Source organism: Aulonocara stuartgranti (assembly GCF_965226115.1).
Source record: "Aulonocara stuartgranti genome assembly, chromosome: 14".
NCBI classification, from domain to species: Eukaryota; Metazoa; Chordata; class Actinopteri; order Cichliformes; family Cichlidae; genus Aulonocara; species Aulonocara stuartgranti.
The window spans coordinates 30,180,067-30,194,603 of NC_138950.1; the positions used below are offsets into that span (position 1 = coordinate 30,180,067).

The window sequence follows — 14,537 nt, forward strand, 5'->3', positions numbered from 1 at the left end:
AACTTGTAGACACATCTTTCATTGCTGGGACATTGTTGTTGTTCATGTTGCTTTTCTGTCTAAACCACTGGAGTCTCAGAGTTACAAAAAGGTGTCCTCTGACCTTAGTGTTGGAACACACCAGGGTCAATAATCACAGTGAGACAGAGAGACAGTGCTGACTCTTAATTCCACAAACCACATATTCCTTTCTGTCAGGGTCCTGGGTCTCCTGACCCAGCATGTTTAGTTCTTTGTGATTTTTGTATTATTGTACTTGTGTGAGTTATTTTATGGTTTCTAGTTTCGATCCCTTGCCCTTCATGTTTCTTCGTGTCCCCTCTGTTCTGTGTAAGTCTGTGTCTGCATGTTTGAGTTTCCCTCTGTGTTTTTCGGTCCTTAGAGTCCTCTGCCTTATGGTTTATGTCTCTGTGTTTCTTAGTTGCTGCCTCCACTGTGTCAAGTTCACGTCTCTGTGTCATACTTCCTGTTTTACTTTGAAGGTCCGTGTCTTATTTGAATGCTTCCTGCTTTGCTTGTCTCGTCAGTCCTGATTTCTCCCAGCTGTGCTCTCCTTCTGTGTCTCATTCCCCTCGTTACTTCCCAGTGTATTTAAACCCTGTGTTTCTCTGAGTCAGTGTCGTGTTGTCCCTCAAGCTGTGTGTTTCCTCGCGTCTCTCTGTCAAGTGTAAGTTTATATTTCCCTGTTTAGTTTTGTATCCTTTCCTCTGTCAGCAAATAAAGCTGAGTTTTTTGAGTTTATCCTTCGAGTCTGAGTGCCTGCATCTTGGGTCCTACTCCTGCCTGCTACACAGCGTTTCATGACACTTTCCATCCCATTTTAATGCTTAGAAGTAGCATCATTATAAAGATCATTTTTGTCAATGTGTAGGATTAATGGTTTGAAGAGCAGCATTTTACATAAAATCCCAATTTTCTACCTACACACATTCCTGGCTGAACAGATAAGACATTAATATTTATCCTTCATCAGGTACTCATTCCTCTCTCTTCCCTCCTTTTTGCTGTTGTTATTCTTTATTATCATATTATATCAGTTATATTCTGCATTTGTCTAGATTTCTCATGCCATTCTTTCTCTTTGCTTTTTGCATTTTGGACCGCTGCTGTAACCTGACCTGCTCCATCCTGAATGTTCACGTGGATCTTTGAATGCATGTAAGCATGACCAGCTCTCATGTGAATGATACACGTGGGAATAGAACTGTACTTCCAACACTGGTATCAGATGGTCTGTATGCTGCTTTCGTCATCACCATTTACTAACACATCAGCAGCAATCATTACATACCGATTTACTTCTCACTGAGTATTTGGATGTACAGGCTACAACCTGAGTATCATTCAAATTCACAGCTTTTTTTTTTTTTACAGAGGCTGGTGTCTCTAGCTGGTGTTCTATGCTCAGAGAGGAGAAAAAAATCCTCTGTCATGGTGCATTACGCAACAAGTGTTTCAAGGATCTATAAAAGAGTGACAGGATGGCTCAGGGGATATCTGGCTGATCCTACAAGTAGCAGTTGTTTCAAAGATAAGCCATGCAGGTATGCAATCATACATGGACAATACCATCAAATTGCAAACAGCCTATTGACGTATAGTTCAAGGCTACTCACCAATATAACAAAATCTGGTTAGCAGTGATAACCTGAAAGGGAGACTTGCTCTGATGTTAGATGTGGAGATGAATTAAAGTCTATAGGGTCTTAGCAGGTGAATCTGCAGGAGAGTGACTCAAGTTTCTACTTTTCTGTTCAGCGAGTTTAGGAAATACATAATCTACTTTAAATTCAAAGGATTCATCACTGATTACCTGTGTGCTGTAATTAGAAATGGACCCAACATAAATGCAAAACTGTTAACTCACTGGTGAGATCGCAGCTGGTGACTATGTGCACATAATGAAACAGCAGCAACAGAGACTAAGTAAAGTGGAACCATAATCTTCTTAATCACTCCTATGTGAACTCTGGATTCTTTTGATTGATTTTGTTTTTTGTAGCTCTAACTGCCTGTCTGTTCTTTCTCTCCTGCTCCTTCCTTTGTAGTATGTCTGGTAGCAATCTCTCCTTTGGGAATAAAGTCCCAGTCCAACACACTGTATCTGAACCACAATGTGATGCTTTGCTCTGCAGTTATTTCTCTGTTGGGCCTTGAAGTCCTTAGGGAAGATCTCAGATTGTTTCATGGCAGCTGAGAGCTGCAGTGTTGCAGCTGAGAGCTCGAGTCTAATAAGAGCAACCACCCATAAATCAGCTGCTGGAATCTGGTGTGGTGGAAAACACTGGGGTGGAGTCACTAGAAAGAGAGAGAGAGACGCACAGGAGCTCTCTATTCAGGACAGAGAGCAACAGCAAAACTGGACTCCAAAAGTCAGCATCAGAGTATAAATACCACAGAGCATCTATAGGTTTACCTACCAATGATTCACTTCTGGACGTCGCACCACAGAATGCTTTGTATTAGCAGCAGCTCTGTGTCTTGTGGCCGAAAATTTTTTTATTTTTGACAAATGATGTGAACTTTTTTTCATAGATTTGCTTGAGGTTTCAAGCTTTTACATAATGTAATCATAGAAATGGTTATCAATGGTCCCATCATTCCAAAATAGGCACCATCAGAAATGCCTTGGGTGCAGCTTGACTTTGGCATTTTCATACTCAGTCACCCAGTTCTTGTATATATAAAACTAAATAGACAGACTGTTCAGTAAAATTCCAACATCAGCCTCAAAACGAAGACCTAAAACGGCAGTATTGACAGGTTTCTAGAAATTACTTTTCAGCAATGAAACAACAGTCGAATATCCATCCATGCATCTTCTTCCACTTAAGCTTTTTTGTCAATGGAGTATCCATCAAGTCACTGCTGGGAGGGATCTGTCTCTACATCTGTCTTTTCAGTAGGAGGAGATGTGTGATGCAAACTAGAACAGATCCCTTAGTATTTCTTTGGTTAATGTATCTGCCTTTAATTTCCTTTCTTTCAAATTTTTTTAATTTGATTTACTTTTTTGATCTTGCTTTCACTGTCTTCATGTCCTGTTTCATTTCCTTTATCTACACTCTGAGGTGTGCAGAAAAAGGAAATGAAACAGAAATGATAATTAACAGAAATGATAACCCTGAGAAGTCATCTGTAACTGTATCTTGGACATACCTTTAGTGACACATGGTCCCATATTTCCTCCTCAGAGGGACCCAACAGCTTCTAATCACAGTCACTATAGCCCTAAATTCGTTAGAATTACCTTGAGGATTTTTCACTTTGACATCTAAGGGTTTGCCTGAGGACAAAAACACAGTGGGCTGTGTTTTCCATTGCCATACATTGTGCCAAAGAATTTATCCAAGCACCAATAGCAGGAGGATCTGATTTTTTTCCAGTTTAATGCAATTATACGTTTTGCCTGTAATGTACAATAATCCATAAACTTATTTGATGGGCTTAGTTTAAGATTTTTAGGACAAATGTATGGTAGCAAGATTTCTGAATCTAAAGCAATCTTTGTAGTTAAAATTTGGTTTATTTTGTTCATCACCTCCTGCTAAAATGCGCGGACAATTCTGCATTCCCATATACAGTGGAAAAATGTCCCACGGGCTTCTCCACATTTAAAACATGTGTCTGGAATTCTGTTGTTATATTTGTTCAATTTCACCGGTGTTACGTATGTTTGCATGATCCAGTTGTATTGTAATAGCTTTAGGTTACTATTAATCGATTGTTTTTGTGATTTTAAACAAATTGACTTCCATGTCTCCTTAGAAATATTCATATTTAGGTCATTTCTCCAAGATTCTAACTTAGAAGCTGATGTTTCTGGAGAGGCAGAGACAATCTAGTTATAGAATGTTGAAATGAAGCCTTTATTACAACATTTTTACACCATTAACTAATATATGATATATGAATAAATGAAGCTTCTAATCTGTAAATACTTAAAGAAATGTTTTTTGGGGGATTTGAAATTTTGAGACTAAATCCTCAAATGAAACCATTATTCCATCACAAAAAAGATCACCCACTTTCCTAACACCTTTTTCTGCCCAACCCTGGAACCATGCATCCAAATTTCCTGGTGCAAATAAAGCATTTCGCCAAATAGGACTAAACTGAGAGAGATTATTCTTAATATTCATCATTTCTTTTATTGTAAACCAAACTTCAATCATATTTCGGACTATAGGATTATTTGTTTCTTTCTTTAATTGTTTTGGCTGTGCAGAGTATAAGTACAAGTTTAATGGCATTTTAAGAGAATTTGCTTCCATCCCCACCCAAGAAGGGGTATTTTGGGATGAAAAATAAAACATTATTGTCCTTAGTTGAATAGCCAGATAGTACCAGTAAAAATTGGGGCATTTCAATCCCCCTGTATCGAAGGGAAGAAACAAACAAAGACAAGCGAATGCGGGGACGCTTCTTGTTCCAAATAAACTCTCTGATTAATGATGCTAGTTTGGTAAACAATCCAGATCAAATCAAAGTTAATATCTTCTTCCAGTCCTCAATATGACTGACTAATTTAAAATTTGCACCATCTGCTTCTGCTGGAAACATTAATCTATGGAAACCCTTTAAAATTCTTGTAAGACATAGGCAGCTATTTGCACTCACATTCACACCCATGGTCAATTTAGAGGTCCCAGTTTACCTATCCCCACTAACTGCATGTCTTTGGAAAGTACCCAAAGAGAAGCCACGCAAACCCCACACAGAAGGACCCCGGTCTGATAGTAGACTTGACCGCAGGACGTTTTTGCTGTGAGGCAACACTGCTAACCACCGTTCCACCCCCAGTTTTCAAATCTTATGTGATTGTGTATACCAATAACAACCTGAAATAATTTAACTTTGACAGTTGGGACAAGGTAAAGGTCAAGGTCACACCAGATGTGAAATTCATTAAAAACTGTATATTGCCAGTAATTTTCTATGGATTGTGTTGAAACTTAAGAACACACTAGGTCTTAGGGTACTCCCCTAGGCCTTGACCTTATTAGTTAATTAGCAACAGGGTCAACCTTGACCTTGAAAAAAAAATACCAAGAAATGATATCGAGTAAGATATCATTTAAAAGGGCATTGAGAAAGCTGTGCAACACACTTTGAAAATTTTTTGATACGCCACCATACAACACCACAATGACGCCAAAACAGACTGACATTAGCATGTTGTAATAAAAAATCATAAAACATGAAGGTTTGATTATGGCCATTGCTCTTTGGGGGAAGTTGCACTCTCTGCGCTCTTGTTTGCCTAATGGAGGTATAGTTAAAAAAATCAATTTCAGTTGATGGCAGTCTGTGATCACAGTGTGTTAACAGGTGTGACTTAGACTGAAGATTATCATTTTGAGTCTGATTCACCACCGAAGGCGTGAAGATGTGTGAACCCTGAGGTTGATATCCGCATGCACAGAGCTCTGATATTATGTGGAAGTGACATGAATAATGCATAAAAGGCTAGCATAGTACACTTTTCATCAACTTGGCCAATTATTTTTTTTTTTTTATTCCTTTCAGTTTGACCCCAACACAAATCTCTATCAATCTCTAACAATCAACACTCACTTCTCAGACAGCAACCCATATTTTTCATTGTGTTGTTTAAGTCGGACTTTTTTTTTCTCGTATATTTGTTGTTTTTTTTCCCTCTTGCTGCTGGCATGTTATAATGAAAACTGCAAAATACAAACAAGCTGGATGGTGGAAACAGGTGGGGAATGTAAAATAAACCCTCCAAACACAGTCTCCCAGCAGTGTAGGGTCTTACGGCTGAAAGCTAACCAGATGGAAAATTAAAAAAGAAACAAAAGAATCCAAATACACAGAAGTACAAATAAAACAATTAGAGCCACACAGATGTGATTCTTCTGTTTGATGGCAGAAATCCAAAAACTCTGCCATACTGATATTTTGTGCCTGGTAGATGAACATGTGCTCTTTTTGTAAGTCCTATTGTTTGTCCCACATCATGAATATTACAGCAAACAACTGTAGACATTTATTTACCAGAGCAGTCTATTGAAACAGCTGGCTTTATGTCAATACAATCACATACAGTGGTATGTGTAGTATTTCTCTGTCTGGGTTCATTGGCAGCACTTTCTCCTCTCTTCTCTTTTCTTCTGGAGCCTCATCTAAAGCAGCATGGCGCCTTTGGACCTGGACACTTCTGGATACATAGCGTGTGGATCACTGGTGTTGCTTTCCCCTGAAGCACTGAAGTTAAGAGGAAAATGACAGCTATAGTGGATATGTAGTTTCCATCTGTCCGTACGATGCTGACTCGAGTTATGAAGATATGTGAAGAGAATTCCCTTCCTGACAGAGCAGAAAGGTGTGCAGTTCTCACGATGAAGCTTCTCACTTTACTGGTACAATAGAGCTCTGTTTGATCAAAATAAAGTTGGTGATGGGTTTCACAGAGCTGAGCTGGCAGCAGTCTGCATACAGTACGCATCCTGTGATACAGAAAACAGCAGCATTGGAGGTTGATAGAACCAAGAGCTTCATTTGAGTCTCCTCAGCACAGCTGTGGAGCATAGCACGGATAAGCAGAAGCGGTTTTCTGTACTTTGTGTCAAACATGTGGACCAAAGAAAGAAAGAGATGGATAGAAAGAACCCAGATATTTATCTACCATTTAATTATCAGCACTCATGATGCTCATGTTTTGCCTTCTCTTTTTAAGAAGTTTCTTTGGCAAACATTTTGATGAGTGTCCAGCTCATACAGAATGTTTTAACCATTATTAGTAGTAGTGCCTTTTAGCCCTGCTAGCACTAATCACTCACTCTGCTTGTGCATAAAAGTATGTTTCTTATCAGTTACAGTAAAGTACAGTGAATATTTTGACCCTTACATACTGTTGATGTTTCATGCCTTTACACAATTCTTAATTAATTTCTATACCACATTTTAAACTACTATTCTGTTCAAAATTTACAAATAACCTGCATCTTACATTAACAACTGGATGATTATTTCTTAAATGAATGTTTTGGAGAGCAGGGAGAGTGTATTTAGAGAGTAACGACAAATATCCTATTAAATCCCTAGACATGAAAATATAACAGCTATAATGATTTAAATATATTTTCTTGAAAGTGAAAATGGCGAAGCAATCTGTAATTGTTAGGATTTATTATATAACCATATGCACCATCTTCACTGTTATGTCATAAATTAATCCACAATCTGTAATTGTCAGTATTAATTTAACATATGATTAATGCTTAGATCAAAAAACATAAAAAATGGTTATTGAAAAGTAGCCTGTGCATTCAAAGCAGTGGCAGGAACGCTTACATGTGTGGGACTCAACTGAAATGGGAGCTCAGATCTCTTTCTAATATAATATTATGACAGTTTCAAGATTTCCCTAAAATCACCATTTTCCTTGGTGTAAGCCACACTGGTGGATCTAAAACCCATCTCATCAGATATGAGTCATGTATGACCTGAACCAGCATTAATGTATAGTATATATAGTTTACTATACAGCCCAAAACATATGTAAGAGTTAATGGAACTGTTTTGGATAGTAGTTGTGCATATACACGGATCAGCTACAATGCCTTTTGGGAAATAGACACGGGACCATTGTATGTGTGTTTCTGGGACTGGATTATTGCCGGCGGAGTGTATGAATATTGATGTTTCCATGACACATTATTGTTCTGGGCCGTTTTGGGATAAAATGATTGCTTCCAATTTTGAGCCTACCTAAAATGCTTGGGGCATTGTGAGGTTGAGCCTTATGAATCTTGCACTCTTTATTGTGTTTTTCCTGAGCAGTGGTGAAAAGTGCTGTAACTTATGGATCTGCTACAGTGTATGCCACGTGTATGATACAGATTCAAGTAAGATCCTCAGACAGGTAACTTCAGGTTTAATCCTGGGTGTTTAGTAATGTAAAGGTACTTATTACTTAGGTACTTATCATCATGGTAACTTGTATTGCAGATGTAACTTGCTCTGGAACAGAGTTAAGTTGAAATAAAAGAGCAAGAGGAATGAAATAATTAACTGCTGAAGAATAAGTTCTCTGGAAAAATTTCATCACCATTCCTGGAAGATTCTTTGGATGTGGTTAGAAAGAGGGTCTAAAGTCTTTGTCTTTCCCTAATTACCATTAAAAAGACAGATGAATCCTTAGAAGCAACATTATCCTCTGATTATATTTTTTGTTGACTACAAGAAATTTTGAAACACCTTTGTTTTATACACCTTGCAATATGATGCTAAAACAGGACACTTTGTTGTTCTCAGGGACTGTATATCAAATTAGCATGTGTACTAAGGCCTGAGTTAGATTTGTGCAATGAATCTTTGTGTAGACCTAATGATGGTACCCCATGTAAGTAGCCGGCATTTATGCATGTGTGTTGTGCATTATGTGTTAATTAGCGTGTGGTTGTGGATAGAAGCAAATAAAATGTTGGAACTTTTTCCCTCCTGGGTCTCCATTTCTGGTTGTGGTCATTTTTTTTAAAAGTCAAACATATTTGTCTCAAGATTGGGTTTCTTGAATCTATTCCACTTCATTTTCATCAATAGTTTGAAACCACTCATGCATGTACATGTGTATGTTGGAATAAATGTCTGTTGATATGGCTGATTATGGGCCTTTATATTTTAACATATACGCTTACCTTTATTTGAACTGTGAAGCACTTTGTAACTCTGTGCTTTGAAAAGTCCTATATCAATTTATTGTTATTATTAATAATAATAATATTATTATTCAGCTGCCATTGATTTTGTTTTTTTGATGACCAACCACTGCGTCGGGCATGTATCTTTGTATTCATTCTAATACAAAGATCTTATTAAACATTGTAAGACAGTAAAATCAAGCTGTGCTATCTGGAAATATGAAACTGTTACCATATAGCATAAAAAAATTTATTTTTTTCATGTGTCTCCCAGTCGTGAATCTGTCATAATTTCCTCAATTTTGTAAATTGATTACAGTATTGGGGAAGTAAATCGAAATACAAAAAAATACAGTAAATACAGCAAAATATAAGATTACATTTACTGACAGTGTGATATTACTAAAGCACCTTTTTCAGCATATACCAAAATGCTGACAATGCTGCCTTCTGCTATAGTAAACCAATGCGTTCTCTTATGAGACAACAAAAATCATAGGTGGCACCGTGTCACAGGATTACAGGATTAAAGCTTTTTGCTTGAATTAAGTGTTTACCCACGGCATCCAGATATCTCTCTTCTATTAATCCTTTATGCAGCTAGGCAGTCTTTCTGAAGAAAACATGTCTCGTGCTGCGTAAAGCTGGTGGTTTCTGATATATAATCATCGCTTTTCACTTCTTGTTTTGTTTATTTTTCTTGTTTTTTTGGGGGGTTTTTTGCTGATGAGGAAGATGTTTCTCAAACAACAGGGCGGGTGGTCTATGAAGCAAGATTAATGGGTTAGCATTATTTGTGACTTTTCATCCAAGAAGTCACTTGGATGAGGATAAAACAATTATATTAATTATTTAAAACATGAACTATTTTTTGCCACCATTTTTGTTGAGATCATATTTATAGCTCTTCGTGAACTTTTGCCGAGGCAGGCAACACTTTTTAAGTCCATTTAAAACAGAATATTTCATATTTCTGACAAAGAAACCTAGGTCAGCAAAGAAATGTGATACCCATGATTGTAGCTCCCGTCAGCCACTGCGCGGACAAGTTCTTGTTTATAGATGATTTATTCAATGTTCGGCGACAACATCACTCAGCGTCGTCGTCATCATCATCATCATCATCATCATCATCGTGAGAACTACCCAAACAAAACCATTACAATAAGCAACATGTTTAAAATAACTCTTATCACAGTAAATCCAAACAAACAAAGGTATAAACACATAAATGCCTTTTTATGGCACTTTCATTGAAACTCAAATTAACAGAGGCACTTCTGCTACTGCCAATTACAAAACAAAGTTCCACGATTAAAGGAAACTTACAAATATAAACACAAGGAAAAACATTGGAATACTTCACTGTTAGTTACACATGATACCCATTTTCTGTGATTTGGGTTTAGGTTTTGGCAGGACAGCTAATGTAAAGATTGACTGTTCGCTGGAAGTCACTTTGTACGACATCTCTCCGGGCATAGAGGCCAGCAGTTTCCAGACAAAGCAGATATACTTGGCAACAATAACAGATTCTTGTGAACTGCTGTTGAATATGTAGAACTGCAATATCAGAAGCCTCAATGATGCTTAAGAGCAGATGAATCTCAGGAGTCAGAGCTGGACATAAACTCGATGTGGGGACACTCTTCTGGAGTTCTGGACACTCTGTTGTTGCCAAATGGAGATTTATTTGGAATCCTGGCATTTTGTCTGTCTAAGCATTCCTAATTGGACAATGTCTGGAGCGCAGTGCCACTTATATTGGGCAGCTGATAAAGATTTTACAGAGGGTCAGTCTGGATCACAGTGAGCCCAGTGTTTGTGGACCTTTACTACAGCGCACACACACACACACACACACACACACAGGTTAATGAGAACTTACCGGATGTGAAAGATTCATTTTTTTCATTGTTGCAGTGTTGAATATCAATGTCCATCTATCCATCCATTCATTTCCACTTATCCTCTTCAGGGTTGTTAGTTTGTATTGAACTCTGAGAGGTTCACAGTCACATGCAGAAAATATTAAATTTGTTATGTTCATCTAATAATCACAAATTAATATTTCAGTCACGGGGGGCTTGAACCTATCCCAGCTACCATAAGGTGAGAGGAAGAGTAAACCCTAGACACACTGCGAATCTGATGCAGGGCTGAGAGAGACAGACAACCATTCATGCTTACATTCACACCTATGGGCAATTTAGGATCACCAGTTAACCTAACCCCACCAATTAACCTAACCCCACTAACTGCAATAACAACGACGACCCACTCAAAGACTGGGAGAACATGCAAACTCCACTGAAAATTAACTTGACAAATACTAATTTTAAATATATAAGAATTGTTTGCAGCACTTGGATAAAAATCCTTTTAGTCAATGACTGCCTGAAGCCTGGAATCCGTGGACATTTCCTCTTTGAGATGCTCTATGAGGCCTTTACTTCAGTTGCTGTAATTTCTGCTTATTAGTGCATCTTTCTGCATTTAGCTTTGTGTTTAAGTCTGAAGAGCATGCAATTGAAAATCATCCTATGTTAGGTTGAGATCAGGTGACTCACTTGTCCAATAAAGAATACCCCATTTCGTTGTGTTTCAAAACTCTTGGGGTTTGCTTTGGGTCATTATCCATTTGCAGTCAGTCACATCATCAGTAAACTCTAGTCCAGTGTTGTTGTCCGTGTACGGAGTCCAAATGTGATAGTTGTGGACATCTTTTCAAAATCAAACTTTGACTCATTTTAGACATTGTTTTTCTGATGCTTCTAAGTGTATAGACTCTGTAGTCTCATGTTTCCAGAGGGTGGGCGGCGTGTTTTCTATACAGAAACAGTTATGTGTGAAGGATTGCAGAATGATCAGCAGACATCTCCAAGATGTCACTCCAAGAAGAAAGAAGCTGCTGGATTTGGAGCAGAAATGTCCCCAGCTTCTCACAGGCAGTTTGCAAAATGTGCACATCGATAAAGACTGTCGAGCAGATAGTCCAGTTCATACATACACACTTCCACAAACGTCTCGTACTTTCCGTCGCAACTTCTCTCAGAGCAGGCTACCAATCACAAACACACTCACTTCCTCTTAGAAACCTTTCCACTATAAAACAGGATACTTGTAAAAATGATCTATATATAATGCAAAGGCTCTTTTAAACTTATGAAACACACTGTTTAGACATCCAAATTGTGGAACTAGTTTGGATGTCACATAGATATCCAGAATTGGTCATGAACTGACGGACTCAAAAACGACGTAATGTGGATGTCTATTGAATGTTTAATGTTTAGTGGGTGAATAAACCAGTAGCGTGCATCTACTTAAACCCTCTGTATTTCCAAATGGTCTTTATTGTAGATCAAGACCTTCTGTGGTTGGGACTTGATTAGATATTGTGGAGTTGTTTTATTCATAAGCATGGAAATATTTCTGTCATCATTTGCTTTAGCTGTTTTCTGTGGTCTTTCAGGTCTTTAGGTGCTGCTGAGCTGGCCTGTGCATCATTCTTTTAAAGAATGTAGCAGAATACTGATTTGGCTATTCCTAAAGTTTCGCTCTGATAGGTTAATTAATTAATTAAGTCTTCTTCACTTGCAGTGACATTGCTTCCTCATTGGGTATCATATTGAAAGTTACAGGAAAAGCCCTTCTAATCAATACCAGCTCTACTTCATTTGTCAAGAAATAACTAAAGAAAGGCCTCACCTGAACACAAAACCATACATTCACATTCACTATTAACATTCACCATATCACAAAAATTCTATGTCTACCAGTAACATGAAGTACACATGATGGATGGACACAAACAACAGATTGGCAGTCTGTCTTCAATTTGTCTTCTATTCCAAAAATCTAGCCCTTGAAGTGTTGCAGCAACATGTAGAGGTATGACCAAGCCTGTGTCGTCACACAGCCTTGGGGAGGATTTTATGAAAGCCAAATTTGTCATTGCTTTGTTCTATATTTTGTCCGTATCTCTTCATTTTATGATGTATGTTGTTTCCCCATTCTGATCTTCTGATATGCTTCATTGGCATGTTTTGCTAATTTACACAACCATAAAGGACTTGTTACTACACAACATGAAGGACTTCTTTGTAATCTAAATGTAAATGTAAAATGCAAGTTGCCTGAAGCAGGAGCCTGCTTCTGCGGGGGGTTTCTTCCCGTTGAAAGAAAAGTTTCGACCCCCTGTTGCCAAGTGATTTCTTAATTGGATTCATGTTATTTTCCTGTGTACTTTAAGATCTTTGGCTTATTTTCTAAATCTCAATTCATTTATTTTAATCTTTCATCTTGTGTTAACCCTTTAGAGCCAGTCGGAGCGGGCACGCTCTGTTTTGCGTAACTATTTTTAAATCCCGGTAGCTCTGCAACCACGTAAGCTAGCGCAATAATTTTTTTTGCATATGAAACCGGAGGAGTTGTACTTACAGTGGGGCAAAAAAGTATTTAGTCAGCCACCGATTGTGCAAGTTCCCCCACTTAAAATGATGACAGAAGTCAGTAATTTGCACCAGAGGTACACTTCAACTGTGAGAGACAGAATGTGAAAAAAAAAATCCATGAATTCACATGGTAGGATTTGTAAAGAATTTATTCGTAAATCAGGGTGGAAAATAAGTATTTGGTCAATAACAAAAATACAACTCAATACTTTGCAACATAACCTTTGTTGGCAATAACAGAGGTCAAACGTTTACTATAGGTCTTTACCAGGTTTGCACACACAGTAGCTGGTATTTTGGCCCATTCCTCCATGCAGATCTTCTCGAGAGCAGTGATGTTTTGGGGCTGTCGCCGAGCAACACGGACTTTCAACTCCCGCCACAGATTTTCTATGGGGTTGAGGTCTGGAGACTGGCTAGGCCACTCCAGGACTTTCAAATGCTTCTTACGGAGCCACTCCTTTGTTGTCCGGGTGGTGTGTTTTGGATCATTGTCATGTTGGAAGACCCAGCCTCGTTTCATCTTCAAAGTTCTCACTGATGGAAGGAGGTTTTGGCTCAAAATCTCACGATACATGGCCCCATTCATTCTGTCCTTAACACGGATCAGTCGTCCTGTCCCCTTGGCAGAAAAACAGCCCCATAGCATGATGTTTCCACCCCCATGCTTCACAGTAGGTATGGTGTTCTTGGGATGCAACTCAGTATTCTTCTTCCTCCAAACACGACGAGTTGAGTTTATACCAAAAAGTTCTACTTTGGTTTCATCTGACCACATGACATTCTCCCAATCCTCTGCTGTATCATCCATGTGCTCTGTGGCAAACTTCAGACGGGCCTGGACATGCACTGGCTTCAGCAGCGGAACACGTCTGGCACTGCGGGATTAGATTCCCTGCCGTTGTAGTGTGTTACTGATGGTGACCTTTGTTACTTTGGTCCCAGCTCTCTGCAGGTCATTCACCAGGTCCCCCCGTGTGGTTCTGGGATCTTTGCTCACCGTTCTCATGATCATTTTGACCCCACGGGATGAGATCTTGCATGGAGCCCCAGATCGAGGGAGATTATCAGTGGTTTTGTATGTCTTCCATTTTCTGATGATTGCTCCCACAGTTGATTTTTTTCACACCAAGCTGCTTGTCTATTGTAGATTCACTCTTCCCAGTCTGGTGCAGGTCTACAATACTTTTCCTGGTGTCCTTCGAAAGCTCTTTGGTCTTGGCCATGGCGGAGTTTGGAGTCTGACTGTTTGAGGCTGTGGACAGGTGTCTTTTATACAGATGATGAGTTCAAACAGGTGCCATTCATACAGGTAACAAGTGGGGGACAGAAAAGCTTCTTACAGAAGACGTTACAGGTCTGTGAGAGCCAGAGATTTTCCATGTTTGAGGTGACCAAATACTTATTTTCCACC

General features: G+C 38.7%; 1 long non-coding RNA gene across 1 annotated transcript; it reads left to right on the forward strand.

Annotated features, from left to right (window-relative positions):
• Positions 1-631: 631 nt before the first annotated feature.
• Positions 632-6,698, forward strand: LOC309688246. The gene is made up of 3 exons (XR_014271017.1): positions 632-667; positions 1,377-1,544; positions 6,141-6,698. It is a non-coding gene; the product is annotated as an uncharacterized lncRNA (long non-coding RNA).
• Positions 6,699-14,537: the final 7,839 nt, after the last annotated feature.